Source organism: Triticum dicoccoides, chromosome 4A (genome assembly GCF_002162155.2).
Source record: "Triticum dicoccoides isolate Atlit2015 ecotype Zavitan chromosome 4A, WEW_v2.0, whole genome shotgun sequence".
Taxonomy (NCBI): Eukaryota; Viridiplantae; Streptophyta; class Magnoliopsida; order Poales; family Poaceae; genus Triticum; species Triticum dicoccoides.
This window is the reverse complement of record NC_041386.1, coordinates 680,408,896-680,414,841: the sequence shown is the minus strand read 5'-3', so window position 1 is coordinate 680,414,841 and position 5,946 is coordinate 680,408,896. Positions and strand designations below refer to the sequence as shown.

The 5,946-nt window shown below is 43.2% G+C and overlaps 1 pseudogene; it reads right to left on the bottom strand.

The window, feature by feature from the left end:
- Positions 1-3,728: 3,728 nt before the first annotated feature.
- On the bottom strand, positions 3,729-4,621 carry LOC119284077 (annotated as a pseudogene).
- Positions 4,622-5,946: the final 1,325 nt, after the last annotated feature.

Here is a 5,946-nt window from a genome sequence, read left to right as displayed (position 1 = left end):
TAATATTTAGCAATTTTAGGGGCAAATTATGTGACGTACCACCAGAAGCAATAGTTGCTTTATTATTACTAGCAAATATGCCCGTGCGTTGCAACGGGAAAAAGTTGGCGTGCTTCGTTGTGAAGCAAAGTCAATTATCATTCAGGCTTGACATGTAGATGATAAGTTTGATGATTACAAAAATGATGGATCATTTAACAATAGGATTCTTTGGAGCCCTAGTTCGAAACTTATGACATGAATCGTAGTCAATTATTTTTCTTTTTCTTTTCTTTACTTCATTGGTCATCCATCATCTACTGCTCTATATCTCTTTTCGCTCTTTGTTCCTTAGCATCCATGACTGGAGATTACGACCCAATTGCTGGCCTTCATGAGAGTTTTCTACAATGTAGGAATTCGTTGTTGATTAAAAAAAAATTGATTAGATTCTACATCATAAGTAAAGCATACATAGCTGCTCATAAATTAATTTAATTAGCCCGGAGATAAGCATCAAAATAACATGTTCTTTATATGGTAATGTGTTACTTCCTCTCGGCAATCCCTTTTTAAAATTGTGCAACCATTTTGGCTTGCAGTATAAGTTTATATTAGCCAACTATGATATTCTGTCTATCTCGTTTTAGATGGTTATCACCAAGTAAAGTTAATTCCTTTTTTAGAATAAGCAAAGTTAATTCTTTCATGCATAGAAGTATTAATGTCTTCAAATCATGGTGTAGGATATAACAACTTCTGTAATTACCTTTTTATAAGAAAGTAAGCTATTTTTGTTTACTATATTCTTTTGTTTAAATAATACTTTTGTACCGTGGTATCCCTAAACATAGTTTCAGATAAGCGTGAGGGAGTTAATTAATGATGTTTGGAAACAATTTATTTTGAATTTAGTTTATTGGACGTGCAAGAATATATGTTTTTGCCGTGTATACCCAAACATGTGTATATATTTTAGTCAAACATTGCTTAATCATTATCCTTTTATGTATGATGTTTGTTTTCTTTTCAGTTTTCGTGTCCTAATAGCTAGTAAGTATGAGTTTGCGAGGGATATAAATGGAGTCTAATTCAACTTCTCTTTTTTGAGATGAGTCAAAGTTCAACCTTGAAATAAAAAGGCGTGAACCAACGTAATTGAATGGTTCGAAGGATCAATCGTGTTATGCTTAGCCCATAAGGTTTAAGTTTTGGTGCTCATATTTTTCTGGATTTATTTTTGGATTTTTGGTGATGCGAGTTCAGTGGGAGAAGATGTTTCCGTTGACTATGAGCCACCCACGGTGACTTCATAAATCATTTAGATGATATATCTCAGCTCAGTCTTTTGCATGTCCTCGTAGGGGTAGTGCCTCGTGTGTTTGTAAAGATGAGTATACACATGTATATATGAATGTATGCGTTTGTACTGTGTTTAAAAAAAAGAAATGTGCAAACGGAGAACAACCAATTCACGCTAACACGTCCGTGTAAAGGTTTTTTATCCGTGCACGCTAGCCTCACACCCGACTGGTCTAGAAGAAACGAGCCACCTCGCTGGCGCTCGTCCAGCCGTATACGGGCTCGTCGGTCACAACCATCCATGTTGACCGCGGTTCGTTCTCTTCCGAACGGCTCGGCTTTCACCACATCCCGACTCAGATCCACGACCACTGGGACACGCCGCCGCTCGTCGCTCGCGCCCACGGCAGCCGGGGTCACCCCCAAGCTCCACCCACCGCCGGATCCCCCCGCCCCCAAGCTCCACCACTGCTGGATCCGCTAATCCACCGGCCATGGCACGGGATACACACCCGCGCGCCATCAGGACGCCGCTCCCCCGTATCCCATGCGCCATCGGGAAATCCCACGACGGCCCATGAGGAGCTGGCTCAGGCCGTGCGCTCGAGGCCGCCTTCGCTCTAGCACCGATGGTTGTCTCGTACTCGGGCGGCCATGCTCATGTCCCACCACAACGGCCCCTCCCCGCCTCCAGCTCTGGATCCAGTTGGCATCAAGGCCACCACCGAGCATCCCGAGCGTCTCCTCTTTCCTCCACGGGCTCAGCGCCCGCCCAATCCCTCGCGCACGCCGACCCACACTGGAGCTCCAGCGCCTGTCCTTCTCCTTGTTCATGTCTCCTCCTCATCTGCATCTTAGCCTTTTCTTTTTCCTTTGGTCATGCAGGGAGCACGCAATGAGCCTCGCCGATGCCGCCAGCACCCGGACATCGTCGCTCAGCCACCACCTCCGAGTTCGCCGGACGCTGAGGCCCGCCCTCCCCTGCGTCCGGCACCGCCACTCTCTGGCTTGCCTCCAAGCGGATCCGGCTGCCCTCGACCTTGTCTACTCCTCCCGTCGCCAGATTTGACGCACCGCCGCCGGATCCGTCTTCATCGGACTGGATCCGTCTGGATCCGGCTGCCCTCGACCGTCCTCGACCTCGTCTACTCCTCTCGTCGCCGGATTTGACGTGCCGCCGCCAGATCGGTCTCCATCGGCTGCCCCCGGCCTCGTCTACTCCTCCCCGTCGCCAGATTTGACGCGCCGCCGCCGGATTTGCCTCCATCGGACCGGATCCGTTCGGATCAGGCTGCCCTCGACCGTCCCCGTCCCTCGACCCTCCCCGGCCTTGTCTGCTCTTCCAGTCGATCTGAAATACGAAACATTTTTTTTCACATACATAATGAACCGCGGGTTAATTACTTGAAACCACAAGGGGCTTTTTGCAAAAAGTGCATGACGACGGACGACAGAAACCCAATTCTTTTTATTACTATATATATATATATGTACTAGTGTATATATATATATATATATATATATATATATATATATATATATAAGCGTGCACGTGCAATGCACGTTTTATTAGATTTCAAAATTTGAATACTTTAAAGCTTAAATTTTTCAATCCACATATACGTGCAATGATTTGGATACATTCGATAAACTCTGCAAGTTTAAATCTCGATGAGATCTCCTACAATGTACTGAGATTAAATACATCAGCAACATCTATATCTATTACCACTCGGATAGAATAGATATACAATTCCAAGGACTCTTACAATGTAAGTGTGAAGAGACACATGGTATGAACACACTCGCTTATAGATTCTCCACTATAAGATGGCCGGGTCTCAAATGAATTCACAATTTAATATTAGTTCTTCAAGTAAAGCTTCGAAGCAACCGGAAAGTAGTAAGATAAAAATAAAAACAACAAAAAATAAGGGACAATAAATGTTAAGATAAAAGTTGGTAGCATATTTGTCACAATATAAAATGACTTTTTTCTTTCATTTTGAGCTATTATGAGCTAAATTCAGTCGCAAACAAAAGCGGCTTATGGCAAAGCAGCAAGCAAGCCAGATTCCATCCTGGAACTGAGCAACTGACCAACAAATATATATCTTTCCTTCATAAATTACCACTAAGTTTAAAGGAAAGATGATTTCAAGTTGTCAGTACATTAGTTAGCAGACCATTAGCATTAGCTCATATTATCAATGGTAACATGCTATTGTAGCTCAGGTCACAGCCATTCAGATTGTACAGACCACACAGCAAACCAACACCTACCACACACTGATTCAAATAATTTCATGTACATCTTGTCCCAGAAGCTTGCACCGAGACCTTCTGGCTTCTTCAGTAAGATTGTATTTCAGATGCAATCTAAATTTTGTTTTGTTTTCAGCACAGGAACCAGTTGCAGCACCGGAACCAGGACGGCACACGTCGCGCTAACCAAAATTTGTTTGGTCTTCCGGATGTGCTGCACCTGTCGCGCCAACCGAAATGCCCGCTGGTTCCGCCTCGCCTCGACCTTGCTTGCTTCCCCTCCACCTTGTGGCTCAATGTGGGCAGCCTCAAGCTGTTCTCCACCAGCACCTTCTCGGCCTGCGCCTGAAATAGAATTTGCACAATTACAGCTAGCTAAGATTTGTTTCAGAGTTTTTGTCTGGACAGTGCATCAAGTTCACGAATTCAGATGGCTGCTAACCTCTGCATTCATCTTGGCTTCGAATTTGGATTTCTGGCAGTTCTCCCACTCATGTATCGTCACCTCCTTCCTTTGATATCTGAGCCATCATGACCAAAACACCATAAGATTGAGAAGAAAATACGGTTTTTTGAGTGAAACAATTAGGCACAAAAACCATGAGAAACATGTGGAGATTTTGTTTGTGCCTTGATGCGAGTTTACACTTCTTGGACTCTGCCCATGCTGCAGCTCAAGCTTCGAACTCCTTCACCTCGTCTTGTTTGCCGGAGCTCTTGTCTGGTCTTGGTACATATGTGATCCTCCTTGCTGGCCCAGGACGTGATGCTCATCTTGCACAGCTGCATCCCGAGCGTAGAGATCTCCCGGCACATCCTGATCTGCAGCTGCCTCTCCGACGCAGACGGTGAGACAGGCACCGAGCAGAGCGGGCTGGGGGATGGCATGTTGGCGCCGGCCGGGGTACCGCTCCTCGACTGCTAATCGCTGGCGATCGGCATCATCTCTGTGCCCCCTACGCCCCACATCGACACTGACGATGACAAATCAGTATCAAAGCAATAGTATTGTGTTAGTCCAAAGTTCTGTTACCTAGTTTTGCAAGTGACTAAATCAAAAATTGAATTACCCCATTTATGCAATTCCCCTGTTAATGTCATCATTGCACAGATCCAGAACATCATTCTTCATTCTTGATATCTTTTAAATCTAACCACAAAAAATACCATCATCAAACTGTGAAAACATAAAACGGCAAACGAAAGAACATCAACAATGCTACAAGAAATGGTCATCAATATGAATATTTTTATTTCATTTTATAAGAGTCAAATCAAGACGCTGTATTTTTACTTGATTTTTTGACCATAACAAGAAGTAGTTCGGCCATTGCATTAAGAAGGGGGGACAACCGTACATTAGCTGAGAACCGGCTTAGAGAGCAAGAACTGGAAATGAAAAAAGAGAAAAAAGGAAAATAAAAACAGTGCTGAAAAGGCTACAGATCATACTACATAATGTGCTTTCATGCTTCAGGATCAACAAAGTGAAGGTTGGATTAGGAGGCAGTATAACTGCACAAAGAACAACCTACATTGCACAGTAGTTATAGGTTCCCGTATAACTGCACTGTGGTCGTAGTTTCCAGTAGTTATAGGACACGAAGGCAGTATAACTGCACAAAGATGAACCTAGATTGCACAGTATAACTGAACAAAGATGAACCTGCATGCTCCAGTATAATTGCACTGTAGTTATATGGGGCAGTACCATCTTTACTATTCAAGATCCACTCTCTTCGTTCAGAATCATGACCTATGTTCAGAAAACATAAATGAAAGGTTGAACGAAGATGCATTTCTCACTAAAAAAAATACCAAGACATCTTATCCATTAAAACCAGCACTATATTCTGCAGAAAGAAATCGACCATTCCAGTTCAAACAATGCTTTGAAAATGGACCTTTTGTCCGGTTGCTGTTAAAACGATAACCAATTTGTTGCCCTTTGGGTGAGTATTTACCTTGACTACCCATAAATTTTTACTTGTTGAAGTCAGTCCCAAAACCGGTACATTATCCACTCTAAATCAGCCTGTTACCAATCGGCAGACAAATGTTTGATGCTTATCGGACCACGACACCCAAGCAATCTTGGTACGATTACTTGATGCTTGTAGCTAGCAGCCACGGACATTCACCTGCTCTAGCTACCACAATCTGTAAGGAATTCACCTTAAAACACACAAATGTGAAGCAATATATAGACAAGTTAACCTATAATATAATTGTTTTGCAAAGCAAATCAACTACTAATCACTGAAAGAAAGCTGTGAACAAGCACAAGTCTGAATTCTTTATGGGTTTATATCTCTCCAAAAATTAAGATGCCTTGTGAACATTTCCATCACATAAAATTGAACCACTCACTTTTTTCTCTAAGCTCTTTGCATAGACAAT